This window comes from Pelodiscus sinensis, chromosome 11, assembly GCF_052426305.1.
Source record: "Pelodiscus sinensis isolate ZL-2025 chromosome 11, ASM5242630v1, whole genome shotgun sequence".
In the NCBI taxonomy this organism is placed as follows: domain Eukaryota; kingdom Metazoa; phylum Chordata; order Testudines; family Trionychidae; genus Pelodiscus; species Pelodiscus sinensis.
Window position 1 is genome coordinate 49980082 of NC_143062.1, and position 19906 is coordinate 49999987.

The 19906-nt window shown below is 42.1% G+C and overlaps 1 protein-coding gene and 1 long non-coding RNA gene across 18 annotated transcripts in view; one reads left to right on the plus strand and one right to left on the minus strand.

Annotated features, from left to right (window-relative positions):
• The window catches only part of FHIT (fragile histidine triad diadenosine triphosphatase), a 1114957-nt gene that overhangs the window by 283574 nt on the left and 811477 nt on the right, over positions 1-19906 (plus strand). For 14 of the 16 annotated variants that reach the window (XM_075938454.2, XM_089781282.1, XM_089781284.1 and 11 more), the window contains one exon: positions 11092-11151. The exons of the other annotated variants lie outside the window; for them this stretch is intronic. The gene's annotated coding sequence lies outside the window, so the exon portion shown is untranslated. The remainder of the gene's footprint in view (positions 1-11091; positions 11152-19906) is intronic. 16 annotated transcript variants of the gene reach the window in all.
• The window catches only part of LOC142830896 (uncharacterized), a 79311-nt gene that overhangs the window by 53837 nt on the left and 5568 nt on the right, over positions 1-19906 (minus strand). The window lies entirely within an intron of this gene.

Below are 19906 nucleotides of genomic sequence, written 5' to 3' on the forward strand. Positions count from 1 at the left end.
CCTATAGTTTCGCAAACTGTAACTTCCCTTGAAGGCTTTTCTTTTCTTACCTTGTTTTTTATTAGCCAGGCCGAGAAAAGAGAAAAAGGATTTTCCTACATCCAACTCTGAACATAGATTTCCTCATTCTCATCACTTCAGCCAGAAGGATAGGAGAGGCTAGCTTTGCGGGTGAATCCTTCTCCTACTGTGGTGTTCCCTGACTGTCTCACTTGGACCACATCCAAAGTTTATCCTTAATGTGACTTCTGCATTTCACATGAAGCAGCATATTCTGCTTCTGATATTTTACCCCAAACCTCATGCGACTGTCAGGGAAGCCATTCTCCATATGCTTGATGTGAGACGAGACTTGGCCTTCTATTTGGACATGATAGAAGCCTTTAATACGTCTTCAAGCCTCCTCTTCATTGCAGATAGACTGAAAGGTGCAGCTGTCTCAGCTCTCCAAGTGGGTCTCGGACTTAAACTCGGCCACCAACTGTCTGAGATAACCTCCCCGCTCCAGTATGCTTGCATTCCATGAGCTCAGTCTGCTTATGGATCGCCCTAAGGCAGCGGTTCCCAAACTTTCGTGGCTGCCGGGCACCCAGGGGCGGGGCCGCTCGTGTGCTGGGCGTCCAGAGGTGGGGTCACGCATGTGCTGCATGCCCAGGGTAGGGGCTGCCTGCGTGCTCTGCGCTCAGGGCCGGCACTGCACATGTGCTGTGCGCCAGGGGTAGGGGCTGCCCATGCGCCTGGGGCCGGCACCGCGCATGTGCTGCGCGCTCGGGGCAGGGGCCACCCACGCATCCTGCACCTGGGGCCTGCACTGTGCATGTGCTGCGGGTAGGAGCTGCCCACGCACCCTGAAGCCAGGCCCACGCACCCTGAAGCCAGGCCCGGCACCACGCATGTGCCGCACGCTGGGGACGGGGCCAGCCCAGATATTTTGGCAGGTGCACATGAATGCCCCAGCGGGCGCCATGGCACCCACGGGCACCGTGTTGGGGACCACTGACCTAAGGGTAACCCTATATCTGAGATCTACCTGTGCATCGGCGCATACCTTTGCAGAAACTCTGCCAGTCTGAAGAGTTTGGAAACAGATACTCAATATGATGCCAGGGTACTATCCTTTATATGACATTCGAATCTGAAGACCCAGCCACTAGTGGTGGGGACTGTTCAGGAGTCACCTACAATGGAGCCCCATAGAAACTCTACTCGTGTACAATGGTTCTTTTGAAGTGTGTCCCCTTATGAGTGCTCCATGACACATCCTCCTCCCCTCAACTTTGGATTTCTATTGGTTGACTGTGGTAGAAGGAAGAAACGAAGGAGAGAGTGTCTGCATGTGTTGGCTAGCATCGTGGCGGATGATAGCTGCATATTGTTGGACGGGATGGACTGCTATTGAAATTCTTCAGTCAGTAGCGTGCAATTTGCCGTGGACTGCCCGTAGCAGGACCTTTCTCCCAGAACCATCAACGTTCTACAAGATAACTTCTTACAAAGGCTTCAGTCTGTATTTGAGGGAAGCATTACCACTGAATGGAGTTTAAGCTAGCATTTTGGTTGGCGCACCCATGGGGAAACATTAGTGGGTGCTGAGTGCCCACCGACAGCCAAGCTCCCCTTATGCATCCTTCTCCTTCATGCTTTTCACCCACTTGTGGCCTGCTGACTTATTCTTTCCCCTTCCTCCCAGCATTTCCAGAACGCTGTGGAACAGCTGATTCCTGGTGGTAAGGAAGCTCTGGGGTGGTGGGGAAGGAGGTGAGATGGGAACAGGACTTGGGTGGAATGAGGTGGAAATGAAGCTGGGGTAGAAGTGGAAAAGGGATGGGGAGGAGCAGGGCCTACAGTGGTTGGCAGGTCCAGCACCCCCCGCTACAGGGGAAGTCCTCTAGTCTGACCACCTATCAAACACAGGCTCCTAGAACTTCCCAAAAATGACTTTCTTGACTCAGCGCACAGCTTTTTCTTCACGCAGCTCAGTCAGTCAGTGGAATTCTTTGCCAAAGGATGTTGTGAAGACCAGGACTTGAACAGGGTTCAAAAAAGAGCTAGATAGTTTCATGGAGGATAGGTCTATCAATGGCTATTAGCCAGGATGGGTAGGATTGGTGTCCCTAGCCTCTGTTTGTTTGGAGGTAGGTGACAGGAGGGATCACATGAGGATTACCTGTTGTGCTCCCTCCCTCTGAGGCATCTGGTATTGGCCGCTGTCGGCAAACTGGATACTGGGCTAGATGGACTCTTGGTCTGATTCTGTCTCGCTGTTCTTATTCCTAGAGCACTTGCTCAAGAAAAATTTCCTTTCTTGATTTAATAATTCTGTGACGTCGAATTTCACAATCCTTGCTAAATTGTTCCAATCGTTAATTGCTTTACATGTAAAAAGTACACCTTCTTTCCAATCTGAATTTCTCTAGCTTCAGTTTCTAGCTGCTGGATTGTGTTAGTCCTGTGTCGGCTGGATTGAAGAGCCCATTATTAAATATTTGTTCGTCAAGATGATCCTTAGACTGTGAACAAGTCACCTCTTGACTTTCTCAGTATTAGACTGAAAGAGCTCAGCCTCGTTAGCTTAGGGCTGCAAGGCAGGTTTTCCAATTGTTTTATCATTCCCATGGCTCTTCTCTGAACCCTCTCCAATTTCTCAGGATCCTTCAGGACTTGTGTACCAGAAGTGGATACAGTATTCCATCTGTGGTGCGCAAGGGCCAAGCAGAGAAGTAAAATAACTTATCTAGTCGTATTCAAGATTCCCCTGTTTATGCATCCGTGGATCTCATTTCCTGTTTTGGCCACAGCATCATGCTGATCTCATGTTCAGCCAATTGTCCCACACTGTCAGTCAAATCTTTCCCAGAATCAATGTTTCCCAGGGTAGAAATGATCATGTATTCAGTAGGTGGCATTGCATATTGGTATTGTAACTGATATCTGGTTTAGAAGTTGTTGGTATTCTAATATTTTGAAGTTTCAGAGGGATAGCCATGTTAGTCTAACTGGAAAAAATGTAAAACGTATCTAATAGTCTCTAAATTGCTGCAAGACTAACAAGAAATGTAGATGGCATCATGAGCTTTCATGGGCAGAAGTGTGTTGTGCCCGCAAATACTCATGATATCGTCTTCATTTTTGGTTAGTCTCTAAGGTGCTGCAAGATATTGGTTATTTTAAGGGGTTTTTTGGTAACCGATAATATAAAAAAATAAAATAAAATTGGAAACGGTTGCTTCAGAATGAAAAATTGAAACCTTTCATTTCTGGAAGGGTGCTACAGGATTATGTTGGTGTTGGCCGACTGGAATTTCTAGACATGATAACTTTCTGTAGCAAAATTTTCATTCAGATCTACTTAAGGACAAATTGTTTTCTTTCTCCAGCTAAAGGTAGAGTTCTGTGAAGGAGAGAGTTACTAGAACTCCTGCTGACATAACTACATTTTTCATTGGAATATACGGTTCTGTCGGCTGGACAGTCACTGGGAGCTGATAGCAACAGACAAAGAAAAGGGAACAAAATCCTGGTGGGAGCGCGTGTGTTACAGCAAAACAGTTTGAAAACATTTAGGAAAGAAAGAACCACCAAGTGCAACAGAGGGCGCTCTGCATATCTGAGCTTCTATCTTGGTCTCTTCAGATGACCCAATCATTTCATGCATCAAGCTGTACCAGAGAAAAATTAGAGGCTTAGAACAGAGCTAGTAATGCAGAACTGCGTTAGGTCCCTAGGAAAGCATGTAGAATCCCTTCCCTGAAGAAGAGACTAGGCTGCAGATCTCCATCCCCATCAGATGCAGCTGGGTAATTCCGTCATCTGTGGTAGATCTTGTTTCTCTATCTTTTGCCAAAATACTTTAATCCGATGACAAGTGCAGCTGATATATGAAGTAAACAGGCTCTGCCTTGGTTAATGGGCTACACAGATGAATGACACAGTTTCTGAAGAGAGCTTGCTTTGCTGCTCTGTTCCAAACTTCTCCCTCTCTTCTCTGCTGCTCTTGGTAAAAACATGATGCTATAGTTTAGTCGTCTTCTGTTGTGCAATGGTATTAATGTTCATAAACACCGACAGGAAAAATGTCTCCCAAATGATGATATCTCTTTCTCTGCTCCTTCCCTGCAATTCTGCCGGGGGCCTGCTGCATCACCTGAACCTCTATCAGTCTAATTTTGTCCTCCGGCAAGCTGAATTATGCAGCTGAGGTGGCAGTATGAATTCTAAACTTGAAATTTGGACACATTGAGAATGTCCCCAGGCAGCTCAAATTTAGTCTCTACCATTCAAATGCATTTGGAGATAATGGCTCCCAGAGTGATCAGGCCTGTAAACTTCTAACTTCACGGGATCGCTTGAAGAGCTGACGTAATGAAGCCAAACGCGTCTGTGTATCTTCCAGTTGTTTTCGCCGAGTGGAGATGAATAGCTTGCTGACTTGAAAGGCAAAAGGAAATGCTAACCTACAACTTCCTGCGCCTTTTGCCTAGAGCTAATACTCTGTCCTCTGCACCCAGGGAGTGAAATGTAAATTGTTGAATGAGATTGTTGGCCTCGATCCACGGAGATTATGCCTCAGTGGTTTTTCTGAACTGATTGTTTCTATGGATAAGGTTGTGAACAGCTCTTGATGCATCTCACTGGAAGCCACTAATGGGATGTGATTAAGAAGGCTATATCAGTCACTGCACATAGTTGTTGGTGGCTAGGCCTCTGTGTCAGGACATCCATGCCCATATTGTAGCCTCATGTATGTCAAGAATAAATTACATACAAAATCTGACTAATTTTCCTAGCTGTCTGAGCCAGCACAACTCATTTTGGGCATGTCTACACTAGGGAATTACTTCAAGATTATTACATTTGAAATAGCTCCCGAATTAACAAAATCGAAATTGCGTGTCCCCACTTGAGGGGAGCCTCGAAATCAGTCCACGGCAGGCTCCATTATTGTGGACTTGCTACCTCCACTTAGAGCTGCAGGAAGCACTGGGGAGAAATAACTTCAAATAACTCTGGGGAGTCGTTATTTTGAAGCAGCAGCAGCAGCAAAGTGTCCACACTACCACTGTTTCGAAATAACTCTTTCGCAATAAACGTTATTCCCCGAAGAGCACAGGAGTACAGATTTCAGAATAACCGGTCGGTTATTTTGAAATAACGGGCTTGGTATTGTGGCTGCTCCATTTTATTATTTTGAAGTAACTCCCTAGTGGAGACCAGGGCTTAGTGTTAAACTGGGTTTGTCAAAATCCAAAGATCTTTTCTGAGACAAATGTAATGAAGGCTTGTAGTGGGCACAGTACACAAGGGGTCTATAGTAGCAAAAGGTGACAAACTACTATGTTCCCTGGGTTCCCAGGGAAAACACATTTCTATCCTTCCTTTGCCTTGGGGAATGGCAAAAGACCCCGTTGGTAAAGGCTCTCTGCATAGGTGTGTGTTCTGTAGTCTTCCACTTGGGTTTTAACCATGTGATTCTTATACAGTTTAAAAAAACAATCGGGCAGCGGGCTAAATAAGTGTAGATGAAGAGGGTTCTCGATGAAGAAAATTCTCAACAATACTGATAAATTGCTAATGATTCTAAAGATGCCTTCCTAGTCATACTGCTTGCTTTGAGCATGTTTAATATTAAGTAACTGAAGAGTTTTTTCTATGAGGAATCCTTGAACTATATTGGAAACCGCATTACTACAGGCCTGGTTCGGAGATGGGCTAACGTATTATTGGAAGTTGTTTAGTTTCCATCATGAGAAATCTGACATGCCAAATCCTGTGAGAACACCGTATGAGACATCCGCTTTTTCACCTCCAATCCAAGTGACTTTTGACCCTGACCACTTTACAAACCAGCACCACAATCTTTCCTACAATTAATCCTGTATCAAATTACTGCCAACTCTTCAACACGTGCTTATTTTTATTGTGTGCTTTTCCCCACCCCATTAATCCTTCATTTGCCAGTTGCACTATGCTGGATACGAAGGCCATGTAACTGTAGGGCTTGATTGTACAGCACCTAACACCCTGGGGCCTTGACCCTTTTGGATTGAGATTCAGAAAAAGGCAACAAAAATGATTAGGGATTTGGAACGGATCCCATGTGAGGAGAGATTAAAAAGACTGGGACTTTTCATCTTAGAAAAGAGGATACTAAGTGGGGATATGATAGAGGTCTATAAAATCATGCCCGGTGTAGAAAAAGTGAATAAGGAAAAGTTATGTACATTAACCTGAGAACTAGGGGCCACCAAATGAAATTAATAGGTAGCAGGTTTAAAACCGACAAAAGGAAGTTTTTTCTTCATACAGTGCACAGTCCACCTGTGGAACTCCTTGCCAGAGGATATGATGAAGGCTAGGATTTTAACAGGGTTCAAAAAAGAGCTAGATGAATTCATGGAGATTTGGTTCATCAATGGCTATTAGCAGGGCTCGACAAATAATATAATTTACTCGCCTATGGCGAGTAGATTACAACCCAGAAGAGCCGGTGCAGAGCGATCTGCGCATGCGCAGAGTGCAGAACTGCACGGCTGGTGAGCGGGGCTCGCCACTGCTTGGTGAGCCCTGGCTATTAGCTAGGATGGGTTGGAAATGGATGAGAGAAGAGGTATCACTGGATGATTCCCTGCGCTGTTCACTCCCTCTGGGACACCTGGCATTGGCCCTGTCAGAAGACAGGATACTGGGCTAGATGGACCTTTGGTCTGACCCAGTGTGGCCATTCTTTGGTTTAAAATGTGTATATTTTGAGCAGAGGAATGAGGCATTAGCAATTACTGTGCATGCATGGATTAGTGCAGTAATAGTCTATAGTATTCACTGTAATGTTCATATATACAGCAATTGTTAGTTACCCCCTTTTTTTCCTGCAACAAGCTTTAGAAACATTGGTTCCATTAATGTGGATAATGTAAAGTAATGCACATTGTACGTATAGTTGGGGTTATTTTTTCCAGTATGATGGGGGCTAATTTGGCTATGACAAATCAGGAAAGAGATCTTGGAGTTTTTGTGGATAGTTCCCAGAAAACTTCCACACAGAGTGCAGCGGCGGTCAAAAAGGCAAATAGGATGATAGGAATTAAGAAAGGGATAGTAAATAAGACCCAGAATATCTTTCTGCCCCGTATAAAATGATGGTACGCCCACATCTTGAATACTGTGTACAGGTGTGGTCTCCTCACCTCAAAAAAGATATTTTGGCCTTGGAAAGGGTTCAGAAAAGGGCAACTAAAATGATTAGGGGTTTGGAACGGGTCCCATATGAAGAGAGGTTAAAACGACTGGGACTTTTCAGTTTAGAAAAGAGGAGAGTGAGGGGGGATATGATAGAGGTCTATAAAATCATGAGTGGTGTGGAGAGGGCAATAAAGGAAAGTTATTTATTAGTTCCCTAAATAGAAGAACTAGAGGACACCAAATGAAATTAATGGGTAGCAGGTTTAAAACTAATAAAAGAAAGTTCTTCTTCACACAGCGCCTAGTCAACCTGTGCAACTCCTTGCCAGAGGAGGCTGTGAAGGCTAGGACTATAATAGAGTTTAAAGAGAAGCTAGATAATTTCATGGAGGTTAGGTCCATAAAAGGCTATTAGCCAGGGGATAAAATGGTGTCCTTGGCCTCTGTTTGTCAGATGCTGGAGAGAGATGGCAGAAGATAAATCGCTTGATCATTGTCTTCAGTCCACCCTTTCTGGGGCACCTGGTGCTGGCCACTGTCGGCCGACAGGATACTGGGCTAGAAGGACCTTTGGTCTGACCCAGTACAGCCGTTCTTATGTTCTTTAACTTAATGCTTTTTGGGGGAATACCACTATTTTTTTAATTGAAGGATCGTCTGTTGTGTTAAAAAAGGACAGCTTCCTGTTTATCTCGTAAGTGACCTGACAAGGGAAAAAATGGGTTAGTGATTCTTCTGCTTCTTTATGATGGATAAGGAAGGCCTGCAAGTTTTCTATGAATTTTGCTTGTCTTGTCTAGCCTGGAATACCCTAGTGATCGGAGAACTATTGAAATGACAATGTTAGGAAAGTGAAGAGACTAATATTAGAAATTGAGGGGGTGGGGGAACTGTTTACTACTTTTGACTTTATTAAGTATTACCATTTCCGCAAAATAACCACTGAAGGAAATTTATTTTTTTTGTTACATATTTTCTTCGAGTGGTTGCTCATGTCCGTTCGAAGTAGGTGTGCGCACCGTGTGCACCACGTCTTCCGGAGCGTTTTCCCTAGCGGTACCCATAGCACCGGCGGGGCGCCCTCTAGAGTGGCGCTGCCATGATGGGGCATAAGTACCCCTGCCGGTGCTGCCCCGCCTCAGTTCCTTCTTGCCGGATACTCCGACGAAGGGGAGGTAGGGTGGGAGTCAAATGGACATGAGCAACACATCTCGAAGAGCAACAGTTACAGGAAAGTAACCGTTCTTTTCTTCTTCGAGTGGTTGCTCATGTCCATTCGAAGTAGGTGACTACCAAGCTACCCCCATGGAGGAGGGATCGGAACAGTCATAGCACCAGAGTCATAAAGGAAGGTGAACAATAAACAGATTTATTTGAACAATTAAACAGTGACAAGTCACCAACCCAGAACAAAGACAACCAGATCTATATATTTACATCACACATTCGAGGACTGCAGAACGCATCCTCCCTGGCCTGCTGAGGTAGCACATAATGTGTTGCAAATGTGTGAAGGGAAGACCAGGTGGCTGCCCTGCAAATTTTTGTGATAGGTACCTGGGCACCAAAGGCTACCGAGGACGCCTGCGCCCTGGTAGATTGTGCCTTCACCCTGGGTGGGGTTTTACCAGCCAGTTGATAACACTTCGCTATACATTGCGCCACCCATCTTGATAACCTTTGCGTAGAAATAGGTGAACCTTTCCCCTTATCCCCAAATGCAACAAACAATTGTTGGGATTTACGGAAGGGCTTGGTTCAGTCAATATACAAAACCAGCGCTCAGTTGGCATCCAGGGAGTGTAGAACACGCTCCTTAGGGGAGATGTGTGGTTTAGGGAAGAACACCGGAAGATAAATCTCCTGAGACAGGTGAAAAGGAGAAACCACCTTTGGAAGGAAGGTCAGATGAGGCGCTACGGGTACAGCTAGGGAAAATGCTCCGGAAGATGTGGTGCACGCGGCGCGCACACCTACTTCGAATGGACATGAGCAACACATCTCGAAGAACAACAGTTACAAGTTAGTAACCGTTCTTATCCATGCTATGATTTCAATTAGGTATAAGGAACCCCTTCTAGTATTTGTCAGCAAAACCAGTGTGTTATATACAGTAAAAAGAAATGAAACCCACCACGCATCTCCTTCAGACTTGAATGCATGATAAAGAAGCAAAAGAGGTACAATAGTCATTTGAACATTCTCTTGCAGGCTCCTTTAAACCTCAGCTGCTAATCATTTGATAAGTAGAAGAGAATTCAGAGGGCACATCTCAGACCCATGTTAATAATGAAACGCACTTTAAATGCAAAGCCAGTGCTTTCGCTGAATTAACTTGTGTTCTTTCACACATGCCACTGACAATAGTCATCATATTTTGAATACTTCAAGCAGCCAATGTTTCTCAGGTCTGCGCTTTTTGGAGGAGTTAATTTGTTAAATCTGGGGGAAGGCTAATCTGGAAGTTGGAACAGCAAAATAAAATAAATCAGCAAAAGACCATGTTTATGGAAGAATTCTCCGCTCTTCCCCACCCGCAGCCCCAGTCTGTTTTTATGTTCTGTTTTTTCAATTAGACCTGGCCTGGATTAGTGTGACCAATCTCTCCATGCAGCAGACCTGGAGAGATTATTTCACTTGGCTAAAATGTATTTTGCAGATACGCGAGTGATGCTGGCGCCACTTAAAAATGAGTCAGTTGATTGCCAAGACCTGTTGGGTGTAGTCCTATTCACCAGTGCCGTGCACCGGACAGTGCCTTGCAATCAGGCATGAGTTGTCTTTTGGGTTTTTTTTAACTTTTTTTTCTTTTGTTTTGGCGACTGTGGTGATTTGGAATGCAGCAGCCCACATTTACAAATACATTTCAACTGCATTCTTCATCTTCCTTGGCCATCAAAAAATTTGTGCCAGGAAAGAAATTGGCTGGTCCAAATGCTATAGTAGGACAGAATATCGATAAAGGATATTTGGAATAGTTGTACAGTTAAAAGGCTTGTTTATGAATGTTGTGAAATATAAATTGTCTAACTTTATCAAGCCCCTTTAAAACGATACACTTGATGTTTTGGATCTCTGTGAGATGATGTGCTGCTTTTTACACGAAGAAATGGTAATGAGCATTTGCAGCCTTTAATTTATAATGTCTCTGACAGCATTGTAGTGAATCGGATGTGAGATGCGTCTGATTATGTCTGCGTGCTGAAAATAAACCAGCTGGTATTTGTTCTGAAAGTGTTCAGAGAACGCCTTCTCGTTAATGGCCCATGGCCTGATCTGGCATCTGGTAAACTAATGCATTGTCATCCTTACAGGGAAAGTCACCACAAATCATTAATGATTCCCAAACCATTTCTGCTGTCTAAAATGGACCAATTACTGAGGAAGCTTTCCCATTAGCAGCATGATTGAATGATAGTAACCCAAGAGTAACTTATTAGCAGAAACTCTTTGAACAAAGACAATAGTGAACTGTTGATTCAATGCTTATTTATCCCTCTTAATCAAGGCAGGTGGTGTTAACAGGATTTAGTTCACATTGGTATTGCATCCAGAAGCACCTAATTGGATCAGGCTCCCATGCTCCTAGATGCTATGCAGACACACATAAAGAAAGTGTCTCTGCCCCAGAGAGTTGACAATCTGAAGGCCAGTTTGGCTCACCCCACTGATGTCAAGGGGATTTCTTGTGGAGTAAGATCCCTTTGACAGGGTCAGTTTCTTTGCGCCTCTCAGGGAATATTTGAAATGTCCCCTCCCCCCAAAAGTGCAAATGAATGTTCTCGGGCCAAATGAAGGATCTGAGGAAGATCCATTTGATACTTTGCTATGCTTGCATTTTAAAAACGTATCGAGTGTCAGCTCTCCTCAGCTGGCCCCTCACCCACCATGTTTTTTAATGCATTCTTACAGGTATCCCGGAAGAGGTGGGCTAGACAAGGCATTTGAAGAAGAGACGAAGCCTTCGTTAAGGTCAGAGGTGGCGTTCCCTGTATAACTGTAGATTCCACTCTGATTCCACACCCGTGTGAATATTTTTAGGTCATGTGTTTACTGTTTGTCTTGGGACTTTTCAGTTTTCTATTGAATGAAACACACTGGAGCGTGAAACAGCGACTAGAGATGGCATCATGAGCTATCACGGACGCAACCCCCTTGAGCATTTTCTTAATATTTCTCTTTAAACCGCTCCCCTCCCATCCTCTTGCTTAACAGATGATGCTGTAATCTAACTAGATGGCTCAAAGCATGTAGGCTGTACGTAGATGTCAAACGTGTAAAAGGCTGAGAGGGTTGTGAGCAGGGCTATCCAGTGGTTACGAATACAGCTTCAGAAATAATTTGGAGTTACTTGCCTTTTGGGGGGCAGATAACTGTCAAAAATGTATGCCTTTTTTATGTCTCTGTATAGATTCAACTTCCTGCCAGTCCATCATGTTAGCCCGTTCTCAGCTAGAAAGAAAAACCAATTATTAAATAGTTACTCCCTGTGTAGATACTTACAGACTGTGATTACACCTGTTCTTGGTTAACCTAAATAGATTGAGCTTCTTGAGTTTACCACTGAGATCTGTTTTCAAATCCCTTAGTCATTTTTGCGGCCCTTCTCTAAACACTGTCCAATTTTTCATCTTTCTTCATGAATTGGGGGCACCAGAATTGGACCCAGTATTCCAGCAGCAGTTGCGCCAGTGCCAAATACAAAGTTGTAAAAGCCGACTGTTGCTACTCCTCTTGAAGCATGAGCTTATCAGTTTCCCAAATAGTTACATGCAGCTCCCAAGGTGTGGGGTGGCAGGTGAGAGCCAGTACGTATGGGGACCCGGTTCCTGGCACGCACTGGTTCCAGGAGAGCCAACTGCCGTCCCGTGCTGCTGCCTCTGTATCTGGGGTGGCAGGTAGGAGCACCGGGAGCTGGTACATGTGGGGAGCTGGCTTTAAGCTGGCTTGCGGTGTGCACAGGCTCATGGGGAGGTGGTGGTTACCTCACACTGTGGGTGCATTTAACTGCTGACATTTTTCAGCAGTTACACAGATAGCCAATTAACCTCATTTTATCATCCCTAATTGTTGGCTTGTGCCCAATTTATGCGGGATCTGGATCTCTGACTCAGTTACTACTCCTCAAATTCCTCTGCAAACTTCATTAGTGATTGTTTTCTTGACCCGTCGTCAATAAAAATACTGACTAACATATGGCCAAGGACAGATTCCCACAAGACCCTACTGGAAATACGCCCACTTTCTATTATATTAGTTTGGTTCAGATACTTTTTTGTATTGTCGTCATGCTAGCCACATATTGCCTGAGGTAACAGACGGTATATAGGAAAATAATATAAGCGACTTACTCCCCACCCTAGCACAAAACCCATTTTCCAAAAGGCCAGTCCTCTCTGCACAACGATTCTGTCCTTCGGCCACCTGTCGCCTTTGTAAAGTTTATATCAGTTGTTCCAAAGACGGCTGTAGGTGGTTTATTTTCTATTGTCGCTATTTGCTGTGTAAAGCATTTCTGCGTAAATTCTTTTAGTGCGTGACCTTTCTTTAGCTTAAGTTCGTGCCCTTTGTTCTTTTATTTGACATGAGCTTAGAACCTTGCAGAGTGTATAATTTTTTTTCCCTTCAGAATTCTGAATGCTTTGGTGTGATCCCCTGTTAATTTATTTTCCAAAGAACAGATCTAGTTTCTCTAACTTTTTTTACTATCCCAGATTCTCCAGGGCCTGCATAATTCTGGCTGACCTCTCTTGGTCGTCTCCATTTCTATGCTGTCTTTTCAATACAGTGGTAGTCAGGATTGTGCACGTTACTCTGTGTATGTGGCAAAGGTCTCATACACAGCCCTGTACAGAGTCCTGTGATATACTGTAGATTTTTATATTCCTATTTATGCATCCTAGATTTTTTTAAACATATTTTTATGCATAGATCCAAAGGACAAAATTTCCAAACATATGTTCCTAAAGTGAGTCGCCTAACTGGCGGGTCAGAAAAGAAGTGGGCTGATTTTTGAGTATCTGGACATCTGAGATCATGTTGAGGTTACATAGTTCTGAGGTAATTTTTATTTATGTAAATGTATCTTTCTATTTTGGTGCCTTTGTAGTAAATTTTGGCCTGACACCGTGTTCTTTCTGTTCTTGTCACTTCTGATCAGTAGCTTCATTCTCACCTTTCTCCCTGTGGGTGTGTCTAGACTACAGGGTTTTGTCGATAAAAGTGGACTCTTGTCAACAAAACTATACCTGCGTCTACGCTATCGCCATGTTCTGTTGACAGTAAGTCGACAGAACGCGGCAGTTTTGTTGACGGCGGTAAACCTCATTCTACAAGGAATAACACCTTTTGTCAACAGAGTTCTGTCGACAAAAGGTGCTATTGCATCCACCCTGTGCTTTTTCAAAAAAAGTGTCTAGACTCTGTCGAAAAAGCGGCTTGCTTTGTTGACAGAACTGGCTGTAGTCTAGATGCTCTTTGTCGACAGAGGCTTTGTCGACAGTATCTGTCTACAAAAGCCTGTTGTCTAAACTTAACCTATGAGAGTAGAGCTTGTAGAGATTTAGAATACATACAATGTGGCGATTGATCTGCTTTAGCCCAGCCATTCTGAGTTGGGGTTTTTCCTGCTTTTGGGCAAGGGGTTAGACTCAATGGCCTCTTGAAGTCTTTTTCGTGAAATCTTCTGTGACTCTCTTACTGTATCTTCATGACTTGCTTTTTTTTGTTTGTTTTTTGTTTTTAATGTGGTCTCTAGTGCTCATCCATCATCCTCAGTACACGTACGTTACCTTGCTCCACAGAGAGGGGGACATGGGAGCAATGTACTGATTACTGTATAAATTCAGTGTTTCCTCTTTAAAATAGCTGAATAAGAAGGGTTAAATGTATAGAGAATTATTTGTGCATTTCCTGATTAACAAATACCATGTGAAATTTAATCAAGAGTCTTTCTATAATTGTTTAACCATCATGCACAACATACTAGGTAGATACTCGCTACCGAATTGTGTAGTGTAGTTTTAAAAAGCTATAGAAAAGTTACAATTTGCTATTTTAACTATAGAGTTTTGTAGAAGTTACTATATAATATATCTATAGAAACATACTGGTTTTGTGCTTATTAAATGCCGGAAGGCATTTTTATGATGCTTCATAGTATCCTACCTCCACTATTGGTTTTCTGCTAATGGATCCTTTAGTTAAATAGTTGAATTCTTATATTGTTGTTTAGTGAGTTAATATATTTTGAGCTGGCTATTGATACCTTTCTTGTGGCTTGCGAAATGCCAGTGCACTACTTCTTCTCTTAAACCCTTGTACTCCGAGTGGAGCATAGGTCATCTATAAGTCTCCTTCTCTTCACTCTGTACAGGTGCAAACTAAGGCTACTGTTGGAGAAGAGATACACGTTTATCTTATTTTGGAATGCCCACTCCTTGTTTTGGAAACCCACCGGTGAAAGTAAGTTAGGTGGCCCAATATTAGACATGCTCAGGTTAATTGTATGGACATGGGCAGTACAGATGGATTGGAAGTCCAGCTATCAAAGTGACATCAGAATTGAGAGTGAGTTATTGCAGTGGTTGATTTGTTACATTAAAGCCATGGGAAGTGAATGTCTGGTGAGCAGAACGAACTGACACGGTGCTTCAGTAGAGATATGAGTTGTTAACCCAGTTGTCTTTCACTGTATTAACTTCCTCATGCACTATGCCCTGGCCCTCCCTAGGAACCCCAGGACCATGTGCTATATAATAATTTAATTCTATGGGTTTGTTCTTTAAAAAGGAGTCAGTAATCAATGGGTAGAACATAAGCTTTAGTGCACCAGGTTGGACCCCTCGTGGCCAATGTTCCCTTCTCTGTCAAGCGAAGAGCCCCAGTAGAACACCAGGTGGCAAGAAAGTAACGGTTTAGGCATCAGCAGCCATCTATGAATGGCAACAGTGGATAGTATCAAGGCATTCTGTGCTCTGTCAAAGAAAATCTTTTAAAAGGAAACAGAATCCTAGAACAATCATGCACAGTAAACTTGTGATATCCCTTCCTCCCACCCTATCCCTTGGCCTTTATACTGGTGCTTTTCCATAGGCAATGGGTACGAATCATCCCTCACATTTCTGTTATGTTGCTACTTCGCCATATTCACGGTCCTTTATTATGACCCACATGGGCTGCTGTAACTGGACTGTCGTACCCAAACAAATCACAGTACAGGATCTGGGCCATAGATGCCAGTGGAGACTATTTTAATTTATATGGGTGGAAATGGGGAGACCATCTGGCCCTAGTAGAGGCCGGGAGAGAATTTTCTTGTGTCCCTTCAGAACCTAAAATAAATGCCAAAGCAGATCACCTGATTACCACATAATACGATGTTACTTTTTAGCAACATAGGGTGCAAACCAAGGTCAATTTTCAAAATGCCTGCAGTCAGAAGATCTCCTCCCTGGTTCCTCAGTTCTGCTACTCCTTTCATGTGGGATTGCTTTTCCATATTGCTTACTCATAGCTAGCTGTATGTTTTTGACAGAACTAATTGGGAACACAAAATATTAATAAACCGACGTGAACCAGAAATATATAGTTTCCACAACGAGCAATTACTAAAAAAAATCACATTATGTACACTTAATACCTCACTGACCTTTTCTGCTGTTCCTTAAGTCTTTTAAAAATTCATTTAATTTCAAAGCCAGAGTATTAGCCCATTTATATGTAAATTGCCTTTAATTCATGCATTGATTTAAAAGACTAATCCAAAAGATCCTTTACCACAAATGACCTTTTTGACTCTGTACTTCTGGGAAAACTGTGGTTTCTTGTGACCTCACACCCACCTGTAGCATAACACATGCCTACTTCAGTCTGTATAAATCAGTCATAATAGTGCAGTTTTCTACCAACATTGAATTATTAATACCATAACTGATTTGGCTTGTGTTGTAGCTAAGGCAGCTCGCTTGGATTTTTTTAATGCTACACTTCCCCCATTTTTTTTTAAGAACTTAAACAAATCTAATTAAGAGTTTTATAGGTGATTACAATTCATTATTCAAGAGACACAATCTAATTTATAATAAACATGGTGTCCCAAAAATGTAGACGATAAACCACCCTTAAATAAATATATACATATGTGTGTGTGTGTTGTTGTCAGGAATCTTGTAGCACCAAAAGACCTATTAAAACAAACATGGGAATAACTTTTTTCTCATAGGACAAAACCATTTTCTCTCTACAAAGAGCAAGATATTACAGAATATGGTGTGCAGATGTGGTCGCCTCATCTCAAAAAAAGATATATTGGCATTGGAAAAGGCTCAGAACAGGGCAACAGAAATGATTAGGGGTTTGGAACTGGTCCCATATGAAGAGAGATTAAAAGAGGAGACTAAGGAGGCATATGATAGAGGTCTATAAAATCATGACTGGTGTAGAAAAATTGAATAAGGAAAAGTTATTTACTTGTTCCCCTAACATAAGATCTAGAGGTCACCAAATGAAATGAATAGGCAGCAGGTTTTAAATGAACAAAAGGAAGCTTTTCTTCATGCAGCTCACAGTCAGTCTGTGGAAATTGCCAGAGGAAGTTGTGAAGACCAGGACATTAACAGGGTTCAGGAAAGCACTAGATAAATGTATGGAGGAGATGTCCCTCAGGGGCTATTAGCCAGGAGGGGTAGGAATGGTGTCCGTAGCCTCTGTCAGAGACTGGGAATGGGTGATAGAAGAGGGATCACTTGAAGATTCCCTGTTCTGTTCACTCCCTCCGGGGCATCTGGCATTGGCCACTGTTGGGCGACAGGACGCTGGGCTAGATGGATCTTTGGTCTGACGCAGTGTGGCCGTTCTTAAGTTAGGTATATTACATTCTATGGGTTTAGATCTCCTTCCGCTTTTCCTTTTTCCCCATCAAAAATTGCTCCTGAGCTACATCTGCTGAAGGCTAGGTCTCATTAGAGACTATGAAGAATGACGGGTCTGATGAATGTTAGTCTTTTCCAACTCTGGAAGGTTATTAGTGGGGGGTGAAGGTGGTATGATAATAGTGTTGAATTACTACAGTTAGCCACGTTCAATATGTAACAGCTAAAAATAACAATGACTAACTTTTTTTTTTACTTGCCAGCTATATTTTCATTAATTCAAACTGAATATGTACAAAGGACATAGACTGTAAGGACATGGACTTTAAATGAGTGGGCTGTATATGCAACTATGTGTTAAAGAAATTGGTAGCCTTTTCTCAAAATAATATTTTATCTGTGACCCACATTTTTAAGCAAAGCAGTATTAATTCAAAGGAAATGGGAAACAACTATTGCCTTATAAATATCTGCATTAAACATTGACCAAGGCAGTGAAGTGCAACATGCAGTGTGTGTGGGGCTGATTGTACAATAAATAGAATTTGTGTGCAATATTCTACTTATGAAACATTGTAAAACAATTTACACCAGGAGATGATCTAAAGGAACAAAGCTTTGCAGAGTTGTATGCAGTAACACAAGGGAAATAGGGGAAGAATTAAATATTAAACAGGAATAAATACGTAGGCTGCCAGGTATACTGATTGATCCAAAGCCTGCAAAACACAGATACTAATTTGTCTAGTGATGAATATCAAAATATATTAAGAGCACTGTAAAAGACCCAATTTGTTCACCAAAGGCTAATGGAAAAACTTTCTTTGGTGAATGATTAAATTTGGCACCAAAACAGAGTACAACTAACAAGATTCTGGTCAGTTTCATTACTGTTACCCAGAGTAGCAATGAAATTATTATTTTAGATCAAAGGCATAAAAAGATGAGTTTTGTAAATGAGTTTAAGCAGTTTATTAGCATGAAGTAAATTGAATATTCTCCAGAATGGGAAAAACTAGAGGGCGCTCTATAGTATATGATATAAATCATAAGAGGAAATGGTGAAGAGTGATTGGCAAAAAAGCTAAAGATGCAAAAAGGATATAAATAAATCCCTCCAACCTTGCTAATACAATTTAGAAATTCCAAAGAGCAATGTGAAACTTTTGCAGGGCATCACAGACAGTTGCAAAGCTTGGATAAATTTCCATCGTCCATTACATTTGTGAGGACTATGGAAATGAAATGAAATAAAGTTCCAAATGTTAATGGAAAACGAGAGCACGTTATTATAAGAAATTCTAGCTATGATAGCAGAAGAAACCCCTGGAGTTGACACTGAATATTCAAAGCATTTACATCTGCTCTCCAGACCCTTAATTGATGCTTTCAATTTATTTTTTGATGAAGATTTTCCACCATCATTGAGTAAATATATAGCTTAACATAATTTGTGCAGGCTAATTTTTTTTTAGATTCTTCTTAAAGAAATAGTTAAATTAAATATATCTAACTCCATATACAGGGACTAAGCACGTTTATTAAGGGTGGAGAATTAGCAGATGTTGGAGGAGCATTGAAAACAGTGTATTAGAAAAGAATATAATTCTGCTTTTGTTAGACTTGGGAAAAGGTGTTTGATATGGTTGAAAAGGAGTGTAGAAGCTAAAGAAATTGTGGGAGGAAGGAGAGGAAAAAGGATAGACTCCTGAGATGAAGTGAGGCTTTGTACAAAAACTAGATTTGATGGCTTTATCTATGAAAAAAATTATCTGCATAAGGAAATGCGGCGAGTCTGTATATTATCGCTATTATCCTTTGCTATGGTGATAGTCATTTGCCCAAAAATTAGGGATAATGAGTTAATGGAATGAGTAGACATGGGGAAAAGACAGCCAAAAATCAGTTTGGTACGCTGACAAACATAATGTTCTGTTTGTATTTGAGCCAAGAACATCATTGTAGGAGATTGACAGTTGGGGAAATTGGTCTGGGTTTGAAGCTGCTGATGAAAGGTTCAAGATGCCGGTATTTAAATATTCAATATTACCAAGCCAGAAAGGTAGCACCTACATAGGAAACACATCATCAATTGGAAAAATAAAAGCATTCTCTCTTTCACGTCGCATGATATTACAGAGCTTGGGAGATCCTGGTAACTGACGTTAATTGATCAGGGAAGGAAGGAAGGAAGACAAGACAAATACTTAAGATCAGATTCTCAGCTGCTATAAATCAACGTAGCTTGGTTGATTATAGTGGAGCTATCTCAATCAGTGTCCGCTTCAGGTCTGGCCGTCAGGTATTTCTCCTGTAATATGAATTCAAAGTAACAAAGACCAGTAGCACTGATGTAAATGTGTGCAGTCATTTCTTAATAGTAAGAGAAGATTCTTGAGTTCAGTGAGCTTTGAGGTCGCTTAAATGGCCAATAATAGGCTACATGGAAAGACAGGTTTGTAATGTTACTTTGGGGGAAAAGGAAGGGAAAAGACAGATGAGTATATCAGTGCTAGTATTTACATGCTGCTATTGTCAATTGTATTCAGATTTTACCTCAAAGCTCTTCACGATTCGAATACTTAATTTTTACTCTGCTGTAGAAAGATTTTTGTTACGGAAAATGATAGAAAACAAAAGTAACGTTGAGTGAGAGTGGGGAATAAGTGCATCAGATACGTCTCAAATATGTTTGTGTCTCACAGTCAGAAGAGACACAAAGGGGTAGATTTAGAGTGGGTGTAAGTTATCATAGCTCCATTGTAGGCCGTGTGTCTCAGCTTAGGTTAATTAGCAGGGCACTAACTTACTATGGTGTAGGTTGCCAATGCAAAAAATAGTATAATCACCTGAAA